Raw genomic sequence first — 23,441 nt, 5'->3', positions numbered from 1 at the left:
GCTGTGCAGTCTTGGAGTTGGTATATATAAAGCAGTGCGGTGCATTTGCTTTCATGTGTATTAGAGCTATTTTGTTTGGCCTTTTGAGTTTTGTTTTATTTCAGTCTTTGCTGATATCTATCTGTGTGTGTGTGTGCGTGTGTGTGTGTGCGTGCGTGCGTGTGTGTGTGTGTGTGTGTATATCTATATATATATATATATTGTAATGTGTTTGGTTTTCCTTCTGGTTGTAGTGTTTTGTGGTTTGCTTTTACATGTATTAGAGCTATTTCATTTGGCCTTTTCAGTTTTTTTTTTTATTTCAATCTTTGCTGATATCTATCTATCTGTGTGTGTGTATACATATATATACACACACACACATATATATATATATATATATATATATATATATATATATATATATATACATACTGTCTATACACACACACACACACACACACACACACACACACACACACACACACACACACACACACACACACACACACACACAGACACACACACACACACACACACACACACACACACACACACACACACACACACACACACACACACAGATAGATATCAGCAAAGACTGAAATAAAACAAAACTCAAAAGGCCAACATCTAATTTCATAACATTGAGACCAGAACATCTAAAACCCAAAACATCTAAAACCCATAACATCAACTTTCATAACATCTAACACTACAAATCACATGAAAATAACCCCCCTCCCACAAATATAATGACACCAAACTACCAAACACACTTTTTACTATGTTTCTGCAGGGGGGCTTGATACAGTGGGGTTAGGAAACTAACTTCTTCCCACTATAGTGTGATGTTAGCGTTGGTATATTTAATTTAGGGGGGTGGGTGCAGGGTAGTTTGGTGTCATTATATGTGGAGGGAATGTTATTTTCATGTGATTTGTAGTGATATATGTTATGAAATTCGATGTTATGGGTTTTAGATGTTTTGAAGTAGACCCATATATATATATATATATATATATATATATATATATATATATATATATATATATATATATAGACACACACACACACATATATATAAATATATATATATATATATATATATATACACACACACACACACACACACACACACACACACACACACACACACACACACACACACACACACACACTGCATACATTTACATGTGTATAAAACCTAGCTGTGTGAATATCCACTCTAAGGTGATGTGACCACTGAGAATATAGACCTATATTTGATAACAAGTCCATAAGGTGCTTACCTACTACCCAGTCTTCCCTACACTGCCCTAATCTACACTAACTTTCATACTAGTCAACAACAAAGATTAGACAAATAAGATTAGATAAATGCTACAGCAAAACAGCATAATTTGCCTCCAGCCTCCCTAGCAGAACTCATGACTGTATTGCTGTACATAAAACAACTGGATGGAATTTCCCAACTATCTTCAGTACAACCAGCTGAAGGCATCCCAATCTATTCTGCACCAGCCATCCAGACATCCTTCCCTCTTCTCACTGATGAAGTAGTACTGTCCCCACAAGAGAACTTCATTCTAAGGACTAATGCTTTGCCTACTATGACAATGCCTCAAATGCACATGATGAAGTCTTGTACTGATGCTTTGTGGCCAAACACTGGAACCAGTTGCCGTATGCCCTTAGACAATCTCAAACTCAAAACAGTTTCAAGAAAAATCTTGACACTCATCTCCTTCGCTCTAAAGTTTGCTTTTCTTCTCCTGGTTGATCACTTGTACCCCTTACAATTTTCCTTCTCTCAAATTACAGACTCTCTCCTCTCATGAGTAACTGTACGATTTTTTTGTTCTTTTCATAACTGTTGACGTGAATCTTTAACCTTCTCTTTTCTGTAAGCTTGATTATGCAGATTAATAATATAATTCCCCCTAACACACTTTTGCACTCATCTGTCTATATTTTTTACATAGTTTATTATTTATGACATTTTGCTTACCAAGCTGGCATCTGTAACTCATCACAACAGCTGTTCTGTCCAACATTCAGTTTGCTGTCAAACTTGCCACATAAGGATGGATTAGTGTTTGGGTTCACCAAGTTGTCAATGATGCCTTGGTTTGGTCCAAGAATGCTGTATGTACCAGATAACCATCACTGATGGCTTCAGTTACCCTTTAAAAGAAATTTACAAGATAAAGAACACATGACCTACCTTTGTAAAAGCCAAATGAATATGGATCTAGGCCAAAGACATCATCAATCTAGATTTATAAGATCAGAAAAACTAGAAAGACTAATGACCCTATAATTACCAGGATCCGTGGCCTGATTTCTCTTACTGGCCAAGAAAACTTCACTATCTTCTAAATCCTTAAAAAAAAAATAATGGTCTTCACCCAAAAATATTTCTCACACCCAAAACAAGCTTGCAAAATATTTTCTGAAAATAACAGTAGAGCAAAAATAGTACAACAGTCAATGTTACTGTGAGTCACAATAGATGAACATTTAAACTTTTATCTATACCTTCTACAAGCTATTAAAAACCACCAGAGACTTGGCTTATTATACTGAAGTAATGACTAGTTCTCTGATTGCACTATGAAAATCTTAGCATCAACTTACCTATGACCATCTCTCCATTAATCATTCCTCAGCCTAATTAACCTTCATAGTACCCACAAATTGAAACTAGACAGTTGTTACAACAAAATTGCTAGTTTTGCCACTAATCTACCTTAAAAAAGTCACCACTGCATAGCTTCTAAACACTAGTTATAGCTCCCACAACACCTGATGTACTTACAACTATACAAACCAGAAAATTGTCCAGCACTACAAAGCACCATAAATATTATTTCCCAGCCTAGGAACTATGATCTCAAAACAGATCACTTTTACTCAGCACTGACTCTACTAAAACTGAGTGTTACTCACTCTGCTCCTGATACATCTTCAAACTGTGCAACTTCCTTCCACTATACTTAATTTAAACTGAAAAATCTGAAAGTTTTCAAACATCAGCTTAAGCCATACCTAAATAACTCCTGGCTGTGTTCCTACTCAACTCCAGGCTAATATTTTGACTGTAAATACCAAAAACTACTGCTTGATTGACTGCTTACTATTTCATTGCTTCCTAATGCTGCTACATGTAGTTTTCTGCCTCCTAACCTTTACTGCATTTCAAAAGTAAAGTCCTCATATCATTTCTAACTCCTGAAATATTATTTAAATATTAATCAACTGCTATACCTTTCCCTCATTAAACCACATCTATCTGGAATGCTTTCTCTCTTTCACCCTCAACATGATCTTTTCCGAAGTACCAATTTTTTTAATCACAAACATCTACCACTGTATTGTAATTTATGTTTACCTAGTGTATGCCAATGTAGGCATATGGCAATACTGCAGGATCTGAATTAAGGCCATGTACTTTATTAAAAAGTTTTGTTTAGTCTCTGTACTGCAGTTGTTATCCTATGTGACCTTTACTTTTTATATTAATATACAACATTGTATTTTTTTTTTTGCCTGTGTGTGGGTATGTGTGTGTGTGTGGGGGGGGGGGGAGTGTGTGTGGAGCTCTGCTCCTGCTAAAAATTAGTTTTTTGTCCAACTGGACTTTCCTGGTCAGCAAATATAAATAAATAAATTATGCAGACGCATCATAATGGCTGGTCTGTAGTTGCCAGGGTCATAGTCTGTTCTACAACTCACAGTAAAGAGTTTTAGCAGATATTCCAACTGGCCATACTTCCTGTTAGTTACTAATTTTTCTGGTTTATCAGTGGGGGCCAATAGACATTATGTTCTTTGTTTAAGAAAGGGTTGCTAGGACATGTTTCATAGTGCTTGGGGGAGATCGGGAATTAAGGAATCTGATGGGGCAGTTATGGTGGTGGGTGAGGTGAAGTTCACACTAAATTTTCTGGCTAGGATTTTGTTTTTTTTTCTTTGGGATCCGAATGGATGGCATCATTGTGAATCAGCTCTGAACAATGATGGGTGTTGGTTCCAACATTTTTAATATTCTCAAAGAACAGATTTTAGTATCATTGGTCATTGTCAATTCATAATCAGCTCTCTGTCAGGGACAGATTTTAAATATTGCTCTTGCAAACTTAGAAAGCTGCTTGAATAACAGGATTTGTGTTAGCATACATTTTCTGAAGGATATGATGTCTGAAAATCAAATGTTGTTGTGTCATTCGGCTTTTTCCTGGTTAGGGGTTGCCACAGCGGAACTTCGGTCTGCTAATGATTGGCAGTAGATTTTTACGTGCCGAGTTGCCAGCCCTGATGCACAACCTTCAACGAAGGCACTCCCATTCACGCATGTCTCCAGACAGAAGACGCTCTAGATGAGAATCGAACGGGACAACATCTTACTGTGAGGCGACAGCGTTACCGCAACACCACCACCGCAGTATCAAATCTATATCATTATTTGGTCATTGTTTAGTAACTTCACTCCTCCGTAATTTGCCACAAAATGACAGATTTTATGAAGAACAGGTCAAATGTTTGAGGCAAAAATCTGGACATTCTGTGAAAAGCTGTACAGTTGAGAGGTATGTGTGTGTGTGTGTGTGTGTGTGTGTGTGTGTGTGTGTGTGTGTGTGTGTGTGTGTGTGTGTGTGTGTGTGTGTGTGTGTGCGTATCACTGCGATGCACATTTGTGTGTGTTTCTTTTCTTTTTTTTGTTACAGAATTGTCAGTATTAATGAAGGAACATTTGTGGTCATTTCTACATAAGCTCATAGGACATAGGTTCATAGGTTCATAGGTTCATAGGTTCATAGGTTGGTACTAGGCTATCGGCCCTAGGGCCTATACAAGCCTAGCCATAACAATTCTCTGGCTATTTCTTCCCACAGTATTTACTTACCTGGACCCCTATCTAGCAGTGCGACTGACATGATTCCTGGGATGAATTTCCTATCTCCCATCCAATTATCAAGGTTCCTTTTGAAGAGGGCCAAAGAGGCGCTCTGCTTGACATGTATGGACTGTCTATTCCAGAGTCTGGGGAGTCTCTGGGTCAGGAACCTATCCCTCCAGCATTATTTGTTCATTGTGATGACAAGGTTTAGATCCCTGGAGCATGTGTCTCTGAGGGATTGGGATTACTTTAGGTGTAGTATGTCCAACAGCTCTGGGTTTGACATGGCCTTGTATGTTAAGCAAAGATCGCCTCTGAGTAGACGATATGTGAGAGTATAGGTGGAGTTTTTTTAGATGGTCAGCATAGGGCATCTGCTTTAGGCCTGTGATTCTTTTAATGAGGTATTTCTACGGCTTTTCCAGTTGTTGCAGATGTCTTGAGAGGTACATACCAAACGGGGTGTTGTATTCTATAATGGTTCTAATAAGAGATGAGTACAGCGGGGCAATGACCTCCTTTTTTCTGACTGAAAAGCCCTTAGTTATGAGGTGCGCCACATAGAAGGATTTCGTGACTGTTGTGGCGATGTGGTTATCGAAGGTGAGACCACTGTCCACCTGTGTCCCTAAGTCTCTTATCACACTTTCAATGTTTAGTGTACTGCCACCTATGTGGTAATTCATGGGTACATGTTTTTTTCCCAAAGGGGATAACTATACATTTTTTGGCATTAAGCTTGAGCCCATGGCTCTGGCACCAAGCATCTGTTTCTGTAAGGCCTTTTTGTAGAATATCCACATCATTTGGGGATTCAGTAATGGCTCCCAGTTTGCAGTCATCTGCAAATTTTGTTAGCCAGAGTCCCTTAGTGTTGGCCTGTACTTCAGAGAAGTAGATGCCAAATAAGAGTGGTCCCAGGACTGAACCCTGAGGTACTCCACTTGTCACTTGTCTGGAATTGGAGTCGGCTACTTTTACAGGCTGGGTTCTGTCAGTAAGCCAATTGGCAACCCATCGAGTGACGTAGGGATCCCTTAGTTCAACTGAATAATTGTCTTTCATTTATACTGAGAGGGGAGGGCGTGGCATAATGATTATAATGATTACAGTCTTCACCTTATAGACAGACACAAGGCAGAGGGTTTAATTCTAATTTAAGATTACTGGCTAGGCTTAAAATGGCCTTTCAGGGCAGTTAGCCTAGTATTCACCTATGAACCTATACTAAAGTACTTTCTTTCATACTATAGGTTGCAATATATTTAACTGTTCATTGAAACTATACACTGAAATGTCAAACGTCATTTCTTAAAGTGAAAAATATATCTGTCCCTCCTTTAATGATGCAAATGTGTATACATTCAGGCAGACTATGGCTGCCACTGAAAGTTTGCAGAGGGTTATTTATTGATTTATAAATGTGTCAAAATTGCTTGTGCATTATTTAATTTGTTTAAAAAACTGGATATGTTGTTTTATTTGTGTTTCCATTATCACAACAGGGTTTGTATTAATTAAGAAAACTGATTTGGTAAACATTTTTTTCTGTAACCAAGCACCTGTAAAATGAAAACATAAGTATGTTTTTTGTTCAAGTATTGATAGTGCTGTTTCACAAATAAGCATTACATTACCTTGAGATAATCACTCAGAAAACATCTGCCAGCCAAAACAAGAAGCTGAAACCCATGCAAAATGAGTCATATCATTCATATAATAGATACAGTGCACTATGGCTTTAAATTACATGAGGAAGTGTAGTTCTTTGAAATCAAAATAGAATAAAATCAGCCCAAGGGATTTATAATCCCTCAGCATGGAAGTATCATAGTCTCTAAGTAGAGAGTAAATTAAACAGTGCTGTTACAGAGTTAAACAGGACACAGAAACATGAGCAGGTTGCAGTGGCAGATCACCTGAAGCCATCTACTGTTTCATCAGTAGTGCAAATCGCCTGGTGTTTTCTGAACTCTGTTTCAAAAATGTTTACATTTGGAACTCTGAAAGATGCTCCTACAGCTTGAACTAAACAGATTGGTTGCTACAAATCATCTGCAAGTCTGGGCATGAAAAATGTGAAGCATTTTGTCTTATTCTTCTTTGAAACACTGCTGCTCACCTTCCTTCCTAACATCATGAGTGTCCACACATCATACCATCATGGCAATGCATAAATACATCATACAAAAACTCTTAATTATTTGTAGAAGAATGTTAGGGCACTGTTCCCATACTCCTAATCTTTAAATATTATACCACTAAGGACATACCAACTTGGAGAAAAGGGAATACGTGTGTTTCCCTTTTTTCCTTTTCTCTAGATTGGTGCAACTTCATAGGCAGCATATTTAGTGATCAGGGCAAGAATCACAGTCATCCCATACAAAAATAGTTTTAAAGTCCTTGCTTTTAAGTACAACTAGGCTGTTCAAATGGGGTAGTGGAGCAAAAGCTCAGGAAATAGGGCTATGATAAAACAGGCATCATTAAGCCAAACTTGCGCTTGTTGGGTACTTTTGAGGTAGCCTTTTGGGGTCCCATTTGGTCAAATGATATTCTGTATGCAGGCCATGACAGCATTATTTTGCCTACAGTTCTAGGGTCAAAGTGTCTCACTTTCATGTAAAAAAATTGCCCTCAGTAAACTAACAGTATGGTGAAAATTTGCTGTGTAGCATTCAGTAATGGTTGTAGTGTATAGCCACACGATTTGTTATCTAGTCCGTCACTCTTTTTGGCAACAAGACATACAATGATATTAGCATAACATGAGTCTGTTCCCACATTCATTCATATGATTTGCATATTGAGTACGATATCTGACAAATTATGACAATACTAAGAATTAAAGGGATGAAGTAAAATAACAGATGGCCAGCAATGACAGATATATGCAATACCAGAAGACCCACGCTAAATCTCAATCTATATTAGCAACAAGCATAACTTTATGTTGATTCAACAGGACAATGCCCTGGAATGTATCCATGTGCAAATCACCATTGACAAAGTCCCATACCATATTCTAGCAAGCTACAAGTCACCCTCTATATTTCTGGAACCCCATAGCTTGTACTACCTAGACTTACTGGGCACAATCACCATTAAACCAAATACCATATTCAAGACTGACTTTAATTGCCTCTCTACAGCCTGGGAAACACACACTGCCTCATACCTGCAGACAAAATGGTCCCTAGGCTTTGTTAACTCAAAAACCCTTGACCAGATAATGCACACGCCCACCAGAGGGTCAAAAATACTGGACCTGCTACTCACCAATACTGACGAGCACTACATCGCTTCCCCCAGTGTCATTTTCTCACTGGTGAGGTTAGACCACAAAGCTGTTTCCTTTGAAATAAAAATCAACTTGGTAACCCCATAAAACCCTGTAACAGTTAGCAACTATTCCAAAGCAAACTACATCCTATGAAGTGATAGTCAGTCAAAATTTAATGCTATCCAAATCTCAGGTTCACAGTAACCTATGCAGGATTGTTCACAGAGACCCTGTACAACCATGTAAATGGCTGTACAGAGGCTGCTGTACCTAATGGAAGTAAGCTCAAAACAAACTCTAAAAACAAACCACACTAGGTCAGTCCTAACCTTAACAGGGTATATAACAAAAGGAAAAAAGTCATGGCTAAAATCAGGAAGATCAACTCCCATAATGATATGAGCTCAATCATTGAACTAAACAGGAAACTAACAGGTCTAATTTAAGTCAAACAAGGGCAATTATGATGTCAGGATAGTCTCACAGGCTAAAGACAAGTACAAGACATTCTACAATTAAGTCCAAAGCCTCAAAAGCAGCACAATTCATTGTGTCAAACTTGTGGTCAACAGTGCCACCTTCACTGAACAGACTGACATAGAAAATTTGTTGGCTGACAAATTCAGCTCAACCTTCACCCCTCACTACCCTTCCACCCTCCCCATGAAATATCCACTAGAATAACGCCCCTCACAACTATTAACAGGGAGCAGGTTCTGGCGGCACTCTTTAAGGCCAAAAACACAGCCTCAATGAGCCTCTACAATACCCAGGGATGCTGCCTAAATAGCTTGAAACATGACCTATCAGGACCACTTGAGTCACTTTTCAACTACAGCCTCTAAACAGGCTTTGTACCTTTGTAAGGGAGGACTGTGTGACATCCCAACTCTGAGCCAGTATTCAAGGAGTCTGAATCCTCACCACTGACACTGGAAATGGATGTCTACTTGGAACAAAAATAGATACACACAGTATTTCCAGATGCAGCTCTCTGCATCAAGCAAAATGTTCCTTAGCACACAGGGAACACACTCAGCCCAGGGTCTGGGTTTCTCTCTCTGTCTCTCCACAGGTCCCCAGTAAGGCTCCCCACTGGCACAGTTATAGAGTTAAGTCCTCAACTGAGTGTCCAAGCCAAATTCACCACCACTCTCTGTGCGAAACCAGTGCTTTGTGTCTCTGTTCCAAGTAGCTGACACACAATCTTTGAGATTTGATCTGCACGCACACACACACACACACACACACACACACACACACACACACACACACACACACACACACACACACACACACACCTGGGAAAGGCTGGCACAGGCTTAATAGCTATGCCCCCTTCTGCCCAGACGATAAGGTAGCTACTGCCACCCGATACTCCCAAGCCAGCTACTCTAAAGCTGTTACAAGGCTACCCAATTATACTGAGTGAAATTAATATTAATATGAATACTAGTTTGACCAATACAGTAATGCTTTCAGGAGTATCTGCAGAGTCACTAAACAGATATGAGTACTCTCAAAAGTTAAAATATTCTCTAAAAGACCAGACACGATGAAAAGTTTAAATATGTTTAATAATAAATAATAAAAGAACATGAACATGCTAAATATTTATTTACAATAAACACCAGAGTTTCAACCCCAGGAAATATTAAAATAACACAGATGAACAGATTCATACAGATACAGAAAAACTGTACTTAACTAATCTCACTATATTTTCCTGACTGATCTCAAGAGTTGCTATTCCCCAGTTACTTAATACAGCAAGGCAAGATGACATAGGTGAGTGATCCTTCTATGTCAGGTTTCCAAAAGAGACTCACCTGAGACTTCAGTCTCAACTAGTATTAAAATATCACTTTTGTCCTAGATTACAGAATGACATCACATACATCTGGTAATCTGATTTTGGTTCCCATGCGACCCCCTTGGCTAGAAACTGCCAGGATTTAGCACCTATGTGTTAATAATGCACACACACGGAGCCTTGCTGAGATCTGCTGCAGATCCTGAAAGTCATAAAACCATAAATCACTTCCACTCTTCCTACAGTAGCTAATAAACCATACTTCTTGCAGACATTGCATCTCTGGCATCATTCAAAACTGTGAGATAATATATTTATGGCCTAGGTCCAGTAATTTAATTTCTTATTTTTCAAAGTATGATATTACCCTCTTCTCTTCCAGTATTTATTTTTATTTTATTTTTATTTTACATTTGTTGACCAGGATAGTCCGACTGGATCCATGTCCATTTTCAGTGGAGGCCCGGGGAGAAAAGCTCCAAGATAAACAGATACAATAAAAACAATGAAGTCATAATTACAGATATGGTATTTACAAAGAATCCTCTGTTAAAACATATACATTTAAACAGCAACAATAGTGCATGTACATTTCTTTTTCTGTCCAGCAGGGCACACTGTTGCTACATTTTTAACACAATCAGCTTTACAAATATATTTTTCAGCACAAGCATCAGTACAAATCAGTTTGATGTATGAACAACATATAATTCTTTGCAAAATTCCAGCTAACTGTGCTAGCATATGTGACACATTCACTGCCCTAATTCTCCTGGCATAGCTGGTGATTCCTCACATTATCACATACTGCAATGGTTATCCATCTTTACAAGGATGGACCATCAACTGACCCTGCAAACTGCAAGCCTATTAGTATCACTAGTCTAGTATGCAAAGCCATGAAATGACTTATCATGGAAATGAGCAACAAAGACATAGGCAACCTTAAGACATTGGGCCCAACCAAGTTTGGCTTTGTCAAGGGAGGTTTGTGCCTACTAAGCCTACTGGACTTCTTTGAGAAGATCATCAAGGCAAAGGATGAGGAGAAAATTGTGCATACCACCTACCAGGACCTGGCAAGGGTTTTTGATACAATACTTTACTCAGATATAGTTGACAAACTCACCATTTGGGGTATTAACTCCTATATAACTTACTGGATTGACAGCTGGCTCACAGAGAACAACTAAGAAGTCAGGAGTGGTGATACCACCTCCACTAAGAGACTGCTCACTAGTGGGGTACCTCAGGACTCTATGTTGGGACTGCTCCTATTTGGCTTCTACTTTTAGGAGGTAAAGGTTAATGTCAATGGCCTTGACTGACCAAGTTCACAGATGACTGCAAATTGAGAACTATCATAGATTCCCTTAATGACACAAACATCTTACAAGAGGGTTTAACACAGACAAAGGACTGGTGCCAAAGTCACAGACTAAAACTCAATGCCAAGAAATGCATTATAGTGCCTTTTTGGAAAACTGCCACCCAAGCTAATTAATCCAGTAGTAAGATGCCCATAACAGTTGACCCAGTAGTCAGGGATCTTGCAACATATGTAGACAGTAGGCTTATCTTTGACCAATATATGTCTACAGTAGTATGAAAATCACTCTATGTCACCTAACTTATAAGTATGGGAATGGCATCCAGGTCCAAGGAATTCATAGTGCAACTTTATTTGGCCATTATCAGACCCATCACTGAGTATAATGACACTTTGTCGTGTATCTGACCAGACATATGCAACAATTGGAATTCCCACATAGGTTCCTTGTCAGGAGAATCCAAGGTATAAGCACATTGTCCTGTAATGATTGCCTTAAAGCCATATCTCTGCACTCTGTCCCCTACAGATTACTGAGAGGCAATCTATGCCTGGTATACAAGGCATCCTGGATCAAGCTCTGATGAACGCTTTGCACATCTGCAAAACAAAAAGCATCAGAACCATTACAATTAAGGATTTAAATTTTGCTTTTGACATACAAAAAGACATGTTGGTGAGACAGATATGTATCTCAGAGGATCCCCCTGCATTACTTCAGACACAGAGTAACCAGAGCATTAAGGTAACTCAGAATTGTGTTACTGCAGTTATACTACTGAGCTACAAATTTTTATAGTTTAATAAACAATTTTTAATTTTCTATTAAACTCAGAGAACATTATTTTCATAATGGATTTTGCCTGCAGGAAAATAATGTACAACTTTGCTTGAAATCAAAAGTTTTTTTTTCTTACAGAAAATAATGTACAGCTTTAAGAAGCTTGATTGTATGGCCAATAAGATTAGACAGTTCTTGAAACCAGTATGGTTTCATGTGTCCAAAGGCTCACAGCACCTATGAAATAGATACCATTTAGTTAGCCATGTGATACAGCAAGTATTGATTAGACAACTGTAATGCATAGTTTGAGGGGTGTGACAGTGGTTCCCCTTCACAAGATCCAATTCCTATAAACTCGAAATTCATATCCCCGAAACCAGAATCTCAAGTTTACAGAAACTCGAAAATGTGAAGGGGAAATTTAAAAAAAACACCTTTCTAATGTTTTTGCAGGGGGGCTTAGCCCCCCCGGCACCCCCCACACCCCCCTACTTAAATATTCCTACTCCGAGATCACACTACAGCGAAGGAAAGGGAAATCTCCCATTCTGCGCTATATGCATAAGCACAAAATGGAAGATTTCCCAGTCCTCCGTTATAGTGCGGCCATGCAACTCTTAGATGACAGCTGCAAAAAGGTAACTGAGCTCTTTTTTTTCTAACCCTAAACTTCCCATTCACAATTTCGAATGAATGGAAGTTCGAGATTCTGGTTTCGAGCTTATGCATTTTGAGCTTCCATTCATTCGATCTTGGGAAGGGGAACCATGACAATATATAAGACCATAGGCTGAGTACAATCCAGACCCTCTAGCTGAAAATAGTAACGGTTTTCTGTATATACCTGGAATACTGTATTATGCTTAAGAAATTGACAATGGTGCATCTGGCTAAATTCATTTATGTGAATTTCAAATTAATTAATTTCTACCCATGTATTAGTTGTAATAATCTCCAAATCTCCTGAAAAAATTAGCATAATTTGTGTGATAAATGTTTTGGTATAACTGCATCGTAACCTTATAAGGATCAATGTTTCTCTGCCCACTGTATTGACTGTGCTTTCCCTCAAGACAAGGCACATTCAAATGCATGGTTATATAATCTTTTAATTTCATTTCACATTTTCTCTCTATAGTGTCTAACTTATGATAGATAAATGTAAAAAGGCTAGCTTCATTGCAGCTCTAAAGAAAGACAAATGGCCCTAAGTGTTAGCAGAATTATCTATAGTGCAATAAACAGTAGTATGTGTCAGTCTCACTGAGAGTATAATAATGAAACAGAAGTCATTGATTGCAGACATAAAGCAAATGCTCTGTCAGCTTCACTGAAGTCATGTGGTCTGGCATAACAGAATAACTTTAGTGCAGTATAACAAACTTCAATAGCTGCTTACAGTGCATGAAATCTTTCTAGGAAAAAAAGGATCATTAACTTTTCTTCTACCACTGGAGGTAAAATGAGTTTAACAAATGGTAGTGATGGTAAGGGAATGACTGCGCATTTTACCAGCTGACACTGAGAAAGACAAGCCTGAGCAGCCATTGTTATGGCAACAAGTGTGTCTTGGTTTCTGAAATAACTCACTCACTCACTCACATGCTCATTTGCTGACTCAATCATTCATGCAACTGATAACTTAGGAACAGTTATTTCATTTATGTCAACTTAAAAATAATGTTATAGTTAGTTAAATATTTTTCAAACACATTAACTACCATGTAATCACATTTGCAACAGTACTGGTTATCTAATCATTTCATTTGGCATATGGCAAATGTGGCACATTTAAAGAAAAAATATTTTAAAGTTTTGTTAGGTGTCTGTATTCCCAATAAAACAAAGAAATAATGTACAACAATTGTATTAAAATATCACTACATTGCTGACAAATTAAGTTTAGTTATTCACATTTCTTCACTTCATTTTCCTTATATTTAACATCTGTTGTTGTGCTTAACTGTCTTATATTTCTGGATCACAGGCAGCAAACTGACTTTAAATGTAAATAAAACAGCATCCAATGTTTTTCTGTACTACTCAAAACCTAAAACATTGCCCCACAACCAACAATGGCACAATTTACGATATACTAAATTAGGTAATAAAATGTAAATGCCTGGGTGTTACCTATGAACCTACAACCACCTTCAGGCTAGATATAAACCAAATTATATCCAAAATAGGAAAACAGCTCATGGTCTCCTATATAGTTTCAAAACATTTAACACTCCAAGCCAGTCAAACAAACAGTTGCAATGTTTTAACCTATTGACTGAAATATACACTCCCTTTTATCACTTTAAATTTCAGTCAAAGCACAAAAGCTGTACAAACAGCCCATTAATAAAGTATATATATATATATATATATATATATATATATATATATATATATATATATATATATATATTAATTACACTAGGCCCAAGAACAGAACACTACAAAATGACCCACACTTCTAAGTGGCTTTGTGTCCCTCTTCTAGCATGGTACCTGTTTCACCTTTCACCATCAAAATACTACATACTGCCAAATACCAGCCATCTTGCAGAAATAACTTGCAAATAAAAAATGTCCTAACTTCTTAAGAAGAGATTCAGGAGACAGTACCCTTACCATCCAAAGACCTATCTTTTGAAAGACTGATGGCAGAAATAGCTTCCTAAACTAGCACCAGTCAGTCAGATTCATTCCCCCCAAGATATCCATAAACTTTTAAACATACAAGAATCACAAAAAAAAAACTGTAAGGATCTTCAATAGTCTTAAAAAATGAACAAGCACAGGAATCTGTTTAGTTCCAACCTCACCAGCACTAGTGTTGAAGAAAAGTTAAAAAACAGAAAAACTAGTAGTCTTAAAACTTCGTTGATGAGCTCAGTCACAATAATTTCCAAAAGATCTTGAAACCCATGTTGTGTTTCATAGAAACAAGCCTTTATTCATTACAGACAAGTGATCTTCAGTAACAAAAAAATCAGAAATATTTAAAAAAATGTTAAACATATCAGTTTTTATACACTTAGAAGCAGGTGTAGAAAATATATGTATTAGTTTAATTTTAAACCAGACTATTCCAGGCAAACAATATGAACAGGGCTGTAACAGTGCATTTTAGAACAGCAAGTACCCACCCCCATACACTACTAGTGATTAGATCAAACTATATCCTAGTTAAGGAAAACACTACCTATCTATTTGCAACCCACATTCCAAAATTAGGTATTAAGAAAAACATACCATACATATAAATAAACTGACATTTAACTAAAATCGCTTTTAGCTAACTAATGCAATAAAGCCTTCGTCAGGTCTATGACGAACTAAAATCATATACATAGGTAGATAAGTAAAAAGAGCTAACTAGATAGATACAAGAAAAAACATGCAAAGCTATCCAACTATAAACTTTATCTACTATTTATTCCAGCACAAAAACAGGTAAGCGCTTTCGCATTGGAGCTTCATCAGACCTTTACAAACAGTAGACCTAACCTATCTTTTATACAAAACCATCTCATCTAATAAATCAATTAAATAAAATAATTAAATAATCAATGCTTAAAGTCATAGTAAAGAGATGCAGAGTAATAAAGAACAAAGTTAAAAATAAGGACGTTACACAATACATCCTTACAATCTACATTCTAAAAATCACTTTAAACCAAAAAACATTCCCAAACTATAAACTCAACAGAAAAAACTAAAAATAAAAACCATCAAAGACTTCATTTATGAAGTCTTCTTTTCTTCAAAACTGGCTTAATAGAAGCCCTTTCATTAAGGCCACTGCCTCGATCTGCTCTTAAAAGAACAATCCACCTTGTTTCCTTATACTCAGTATAAGCAATAATATCCCCTTCTCTGATGCTAGGTGTAACCGTTTCAATCACCTGAAATTTAAACGTATGAGTGCACCCAAACTCAGTGGCATGCTTAGCAAGTGCATTATGTGGGGACCCCTTCCTAATGTGATAGAGATGTTCCCTCATTCTATCACGCAGGGGTCTGTTGGTTTTCCCAACATAAAATGCACTGCATGCCACACACTGAACCAGGTAAACCACATGTGGGGGTCATACAATTGTTAAACCCTCTGAAATAAAAATCCCTACCAAGATCAGGGTGATGAAAAACACCAGATGAGTCAATATAACCACAAAAATTACACGAGTCACACGCTACCGTGGAACTACGATGAAACCTATCAACATTATTGTGTGTCCCAGAACATAGTAACCTCTTCAGGTTCATATGATTTCTATACCTAAAAGTGGGAAAACTACCCACAATATTGCTAATGTCATCGTCCACTAAAAGAATGGACCAATGGTGATGGAACAAATCAGTGACTCTTCTGTAATCATTAGTATAAAAAAGTGGAATCTTAGTCTTATTGCCACTAGTAGATGGGGAGAAATTATTCAATTTTGGAGGCAAACCAAAATAAGGACATGCCCTAGTGGACCTTAAATCAAGAAGGTCAGACCACTGTCTATTCAGCTCATCCCTGGTATAGCCCCTATCCAGAAACTTCTTCTCCAGGCTGGTCATTTCCTTCTGAAATCCTACTAATGAGGGATTTAATCTCGATGCTCTCATACCCTGTCCCCTGATGAGATTCTTAAAAATGTAACCTGGATGCATACTAGACCTGAACAGGAACGCATTCCTATGGCATGTCTTCCGATGGATCCCTGTATTAATCAGGTGATCATCCAACTTCTCAACAATGACACCCAGGTAACTAATCCTTTCATAAGACAGACTATAGGTGAACTTTAGACAAACAGTCAAATTGTTCACAATCCCAAAAAACCTATTAAACTGTTCAGATGTCCCCTGCCACAGCACAAATAAATCATCTACAAAATGTCGATAAAAAACAACGTGATCAACAAAAGCTGTTAGTGGAAACAGAAACTCAGATTCCCACTGGGCAAGAAACATATTGGCGTAGCTATTGGCACATGAAGTACCCATAGCTACACCATGTTGTTGTAAAAACATATCTTCACCAAAGATAAACACTTTGTTTTTCAGAACTGTCTCTAAAAAGAAACAGATCAAATCAATTTGCTTAGGTGAATACCCACTATGGGTAACTAAGTATTTCTGCACACAGTGTATCCCCAGCTCATTGGGTATCATTGTAAACAATGACTTAACGTCAAGCGTAACAAATGCCAAGTCTTTGATGTCATCTAAACCACTAACACATTCATATAGGTCTAACAAAAACTGCTTAGAATCCTTCAACACAGTTGGATTTAAACTGATAACTGGTCGTAGAAATTTCTCTACATACAATGATAAGGGTTCAGTAACCCACCCCCCTCCAGCAACAATAGATCTCATAGGTGGATTCCTAGGTTGCTTATGGACCTTCGGTAACCCCTGGATGACCGGTATCAGAGGGTTGTTAACATCCATAAAGGAGAACAACTCATCAGTGAGGAAACCAGCTATGTGGAGATCTTTGATATCGCGATTCACAGAGGAAATGATCCTATGAACATCTGAAACAGTGATCCTACTATAAAAACAAGTATCTTCAAGCATGTGGTGCATGGCTTGATAATAAAAAGAACTATCCATTATAACAATCAATCCCCCCTTATCAGCGGGTCTGATCACAATGGAGCTATTATTCTGAAATTCATTCAAAGCCTGTCTCTCCATAAAACTGAGATTCTGCTTAGAGTCCCTCCCATATCGTGGCTTATTATCATAAAAATGCATTATATCCTCCTCAGTTAATTTGAGGTACGCTTCTATGAGGGGATGATTAATCGGTACAAAAGTACTTAACTTCCTAAGATGAATAGAAGGACAGCTCCTATCATTCACATTATCTGTAGGGCCACCATAGATTAGTCGTAACATCACATCTCTGCAAAAGGTCTTTAAATCTAAAATAGTATCAACAACATTACTACTACGACTTGGTATATAACTGAGCCCTTTCATCAACACATTGAATTCATACGGGGTCAGACAATGGCTAGAAATATTAAATATCAACAAATCTTGTTCTTCCCCCACATCTTCTTCAAGGTCTGATTGGGAAACTGTTCCCCTGACAGTTTCTTTTTGTGTCGACCCCTGCTGGCTGACCTCCCTCGCCCCCCTGCTCTGTCCAACCGGGCAGGCAAAGGAAAAGGGAGCTCGCCACTAGTCCCTGCCAGGGCAACACCAACCATGCTATCCTGAGCCACAGGTCTATACTTATCCTTTGGCCTAACAGAACAGTTACTGAACTCCTTGTTCAATAAAACAGAAGTTAGAATTGTTCCAGAGCCATGGCCTTTATCAAAATTAATAGGCATGACCTTACTAGACCCACCAACTGTAGTACTAACTGTGCAAGATGTACCAGAGCCAACCGAAGGCACGACATCGATAAAACTAGTACTGTCCTTCCTACATACCGAAGTATCAACATGCTTATCCGAAACAGCGGGGGACACTGGTGCCCTACCCTGTCGAGGAACAGTACTAATATCAGTAGAAACATTAACAGGGTCATTTGTTGACACAGCTCCATTAATGCTAGAGGACGGAGCAACATTATTATGAGGACGATTAACAGAAGTATAAGTCGTGCGTGGCCACATAATGACATAGCCTGCTTGAAAATCAGGAAGATCTCTAACAAGTTTAGTTCTCTTCTGCTCTATCAGTTTACGTTCAAACACAGCTACACTATCTAAAAGTCTTTCAAACAACGGAGACAAAGTCTTATGCTGAAACTTCTGAAACAGTTCATCCTGCTTAAGACGCAAGGATTGCTTGAGTCTCGCCTCTTCCGGCTCAAAAAAGTCAATGAGTAATCTCATATAGCTGGCACTCATCTCCAGATTCAGTCTTTGCCAGCACGCCAGCAACTCCGGATATTGAGACCCCTGACTGGGCATGTTGAGGACACGAAGTCCTCTAGGTACAACCTTTTTATTTAAGCATGTTTCAAAGTGTAGATGCTGTAACTGTAAGCGTTTAAGATGAAGGAAATCACGTTCAACATCTTCCAAACTGGAGTGTAACAGTTCCAAATCTTCCGTTGGTTGGGTAACAGCATCAGCGGTCCCACCCACATCAACGGTCCATAAACAGTTCCCATCTCGTTCCAAGTACTGTGTAAACCTTGCAACAAGGGGGTGAGCCACAGAGCTATGTCCATTTAAAGACGATGTAGCACCAGTGGTCCCAGCGGTCCCAGAAGGTTTACTATGAACAGCATTATTCACATCAAGCGGTGTCACATAATCCAACTCAATATCTGGTTGTTTTGCAGTCGCCATGTCCCCAGGAACAGCCAGCAATATAACCAATAAAATTGCAAGTCCAGAAATGAAAACTAAAATTGCTAGCATTCACTGGGTAAAACCACTGTGGTGTAAAATTAATAAATGTACATAAAAATAAAAAAATATATATATACACCATCAGAGGTAAAACACAGCTACAACTCGATGAGGACAAACACTCAGCCAGTCAAAGAAATAAAAATCCACTATTTATTCCAGCACAAAAACAGGTAAGCGCTTTCGCATTGGAGCTTCATCAGACCTTTACAAACAGTAGACCTAACCTATCTTTTATACAAAACCATCTCATCTAATAAATCAATTAAATAAAATAATTAAATAATCAACGCTTAAAGACATAGTAAAGAGATACAGAGTAATAAAGAACAAAGTTAAAAAAAAGGATGTTACACAATACATCCTTACAATCTACATTCTAAAAATCACTTTAAACCAAAAAACATTCACAAACTATAAACTCAACAGAAAAAACTAAAAATAAAAACCATCAAAGACTTCGTTTACGAAGTCTTCTTTTCTTCAAAACTGGCTTAATAGAAGCCCTTTCATTAAGGCCACTGCCTCGATCTGCTCTTAAAAGAACAATCCACCTTGTTTCCTTATACTCAGTATAAGCAATAATATCCCCTTCTCTGATGCTAGGTGTAACCGTTTCAATCACCTGAAATTTAAACGTATGAGTGCACCCAAACTCAGTGGCATGCTTAGCAAGTGCATTATGTGGGGACCCCTTCTATTAATATGGGAGGGACTCTAAGCAGAATCTCAGTTTTATGAAGAGACAGGCTTTGAATGAACTTCAGAATAATAGCTCCATTGTGATCAGACCCACTGATAAGGGGGGATTGATTGTTATAATGGATAGTGCTTTTTATTATCAAGCTATGCACCACATGCTTGAAGATACTTGTTTTTATAGTAGGATCACTGTTTCAGATGTTCATAGGATCATTTCCTCTGTGAATCGTGATATCAAAGATCTCCACATAGCTGGTCTCCTCACTGATGAGTTGTTCTCCTTTATGGATGTTAACAACCCTCTGATACCGGTCATCCAGGGGTTACTGAAGGTCCATAAGCAACCTAGGAATCCACCTATGAGACCTATTGTTGCTAGAGGGGGGTGGGTTACTGAACCCTTATCATTGTATGTAGAGAAATTTCTATGACCAGTTATTAGTTTAAATCCAACTGTGTTGAAGGATTCTAAGCAGTTTCTGTTAGACCTATATGAATGTGTTAGTGGTTTAGATGACATCAAAGACTTGGCATTTGTTACGCTTGACATTAAGTCATTGTTTACAATGATACCCAATGAGCTGGGGATACACTGTGTGCAGAAATACTTAGTTACCCATAGTGGGTATTCACCTAAGCAAATTGATTTGATCTGTTTCTTTTTAGAGACAGTTCTGAATAACAACGTGTTTATCTTTGGTGAAGATATGTTTTTACAACAACATGGCATAGCTATGGGCACTTCATGTGCCAATAGCTGCGCCAATATGTTTCTTGCCCAGTGGGAATCTGAGTTTCTGTTTCCACTAACAGCTTTTGTTGATCACGTCGTTTTTTATCGACGTTTTGTAGATGATTTATTTGTGCTGTGGCGGGGGACATCTGAACAGTTTGATAGGTTCTTTGGGATTGTGAACAATTTGACTGTTTGTCTAAAGTTCACCTATAGTCTGTCTTATGAAAGGATTAGTTACCTGGATGTCATTGTTGAGAAGTTGGATGATCACCTGATTAATACAGGGATCCATCGGAAGACATGACAATGCGTTCCTGTTCAGGTCTAGTATGCATCCAGGTTACATTTTTAAGAATCTCATCAGGGGACAGGGTATGAGAGCATTGAGATTAAATCCCTCATTAGTAGGATTTCAGAAGGAAATGACCAGCCTGGAGAAGAAGTTTCTGGATAGGGGCTATACCAGGGATGAGCTGAGTAGACAATGGTCTGACCTTCTTGATTTAAGGTCCACTAGGGCATGTCCTTATTTTGGTTTGCCTCCAGAATTGAATAATTTCTCCCCATCTACTAGTGGCAATAAGACTAAGATTCCACTTTTTTATACTAATGATTACAGAAGAGTCACTGATTTGTTCCATCACCATTGGTCCATTCTTTTAGTGGACGATGACATTAGCAATATTGTGGGTAGTTTTCCCACTTTTAGGTATAGAAATCATATGAACCTGAAGAGGTTACTATGTTCTGGGACACACAATAATGTTGATAGGTTTCACCGTGGTTCCACGGTAGCATGTGACTCGTGTAATTTTTGTGGTTATATTGACTCATCTGGTGTTTTTCATTACCCTGATCTTGGTAGGGATTTTTATTTCAGAGGGGTTAACAATTGTATGACCCCACATGTGGTTTACCTGGCTCAGTGTGTGGCATGCAGTACATTTTATGTTGGGAAAACCAACAGACCCTTGCGTGATAGAATGAGGGAACATCTCTATCACATTAGGAAGGGGTCCCCACATAATGCACTTGCTAAGCATGCCACTGAGTTTGGGTGCACTCATACGTTTAAATTTCAGGTGATTGAAATGGTTACACCTAGCATCAGAGAAGGGGATATTATTGCTTATATTGAGTATAAGGAAACAAGGTGGATTGTTCTTTTAAGAGCAGATTAAGGCAGTGGCCTTAATGAAAGGGCTTCTATTAAGCCAGTTTTGAAGAAAAAAGACTTCGTAAATGAAGTCTTTGATGGTTTTTATTTTTAGTTTTTTCTGTTGAGTTTATAGTTTGGGAATGTTTTTTGGTTTAAAGTGATTTTTAGAATGTCGATTGTAAGGATGTATTGTGTAACGTCCTTATTTTTAACTTTGTTCTTTATTACTCTGTATCTCTTTACTGTGACTTTAAGCATTGATTATTTAATTATTTTATTTAATTGATTTATTAGATGAGATGGTTTTGTATAAAAGATAGGTTAGGTCTACTGTTTGTAAAGGTCTGATGAAGCTCCAATGCGAAAGCGCTTACCTGTTTTTGTGCTGGAATAAATAGTGGATTTTTATTTCTTTGACTGGCTGAGTATTTGTCCTCATCGAGTTGTAGCTGTGTTTTACCTCTGATGATGTATATATATTTTTTTCTTTTTATTTTTTTTTATTTTTTTCTATAAACATTATCTAATTAGAACACTATAAATAAATAAATATATATATATATATATATATATATATATATATATATATATATATATATATATAATACTATCTAATAAGCATCCATCCATATGTATTAATGTGCAGTGAAGATCTTCCCTAAATCTTTAAACAAACATAACTATACATCAGGCGCAAGATATTCCAAGTTACATCTAACCTTCCTCAAAATGGTATAAGCATACATAGCCAAACCACTCACCCATATATACAATATATTATTATCTTCTTGAATCTTCTCTGCTCACAATAGTTACACTTCCAAAGGTTTCTAACCCAAAAGATTGTAAGACCTATAGACTTATACCCAGCTTGTGCTCAGTCACAAAACTATTCCAGCAATTTACATAAAAGACAGCTGTTTGTACAGATACATCAATACAGCCTTTTATAAGATCATCAGCATGTTTTTTGTGATGCATTCAGCACCACAAAAAACATATATATTGCTATAGACACCATAAAGTACAGTTGTATAAGAACTTCCCATAACAGTAGATGCTTGAATTCCACATTGCTGCAGTAGCCTTTAGCTATTTGTGTTTTTTTCCTATCTAGGGAGCAACAACTGACTTGTTTCAAAAGCTTTGACTCTCTCTCACACCTTCTCTCTGGTTGTGAATCGACAGCACCAATCAGATAAACAGCATCCAGAAAAAAGTGACTTCAGGCAGAGATCACGTTCTGGAAGCCTGCATGATACCAAGAAAAAAGACATGACTTTGAGATAACCAGCATAATTTCTTTATGATTTCAGCCTTTGATTTTTTAGTGAGGAAGTGTGGTGGTTGTTCCAGCAGTAACAAGTACAGGACAGGTA

Source organism: Protopterus annectens, chromosome 2.part0 (assembly GCF_019279795.1).
Source record: "Protopterus annectens isolate FY-2018-M chromosome 2.part0, PAN1.0, whole genome shotgun sequence".
NCBI lineage: Eukaryota > Metazoa > Chordata > Ceratodontiformes > Protopteridae > Protopterus > Protopterus annectens.
The sequence above is the reverse complement of the archived record's forward strand: the minus strand, read 5'-3'. Positions refer to the sequence as shown.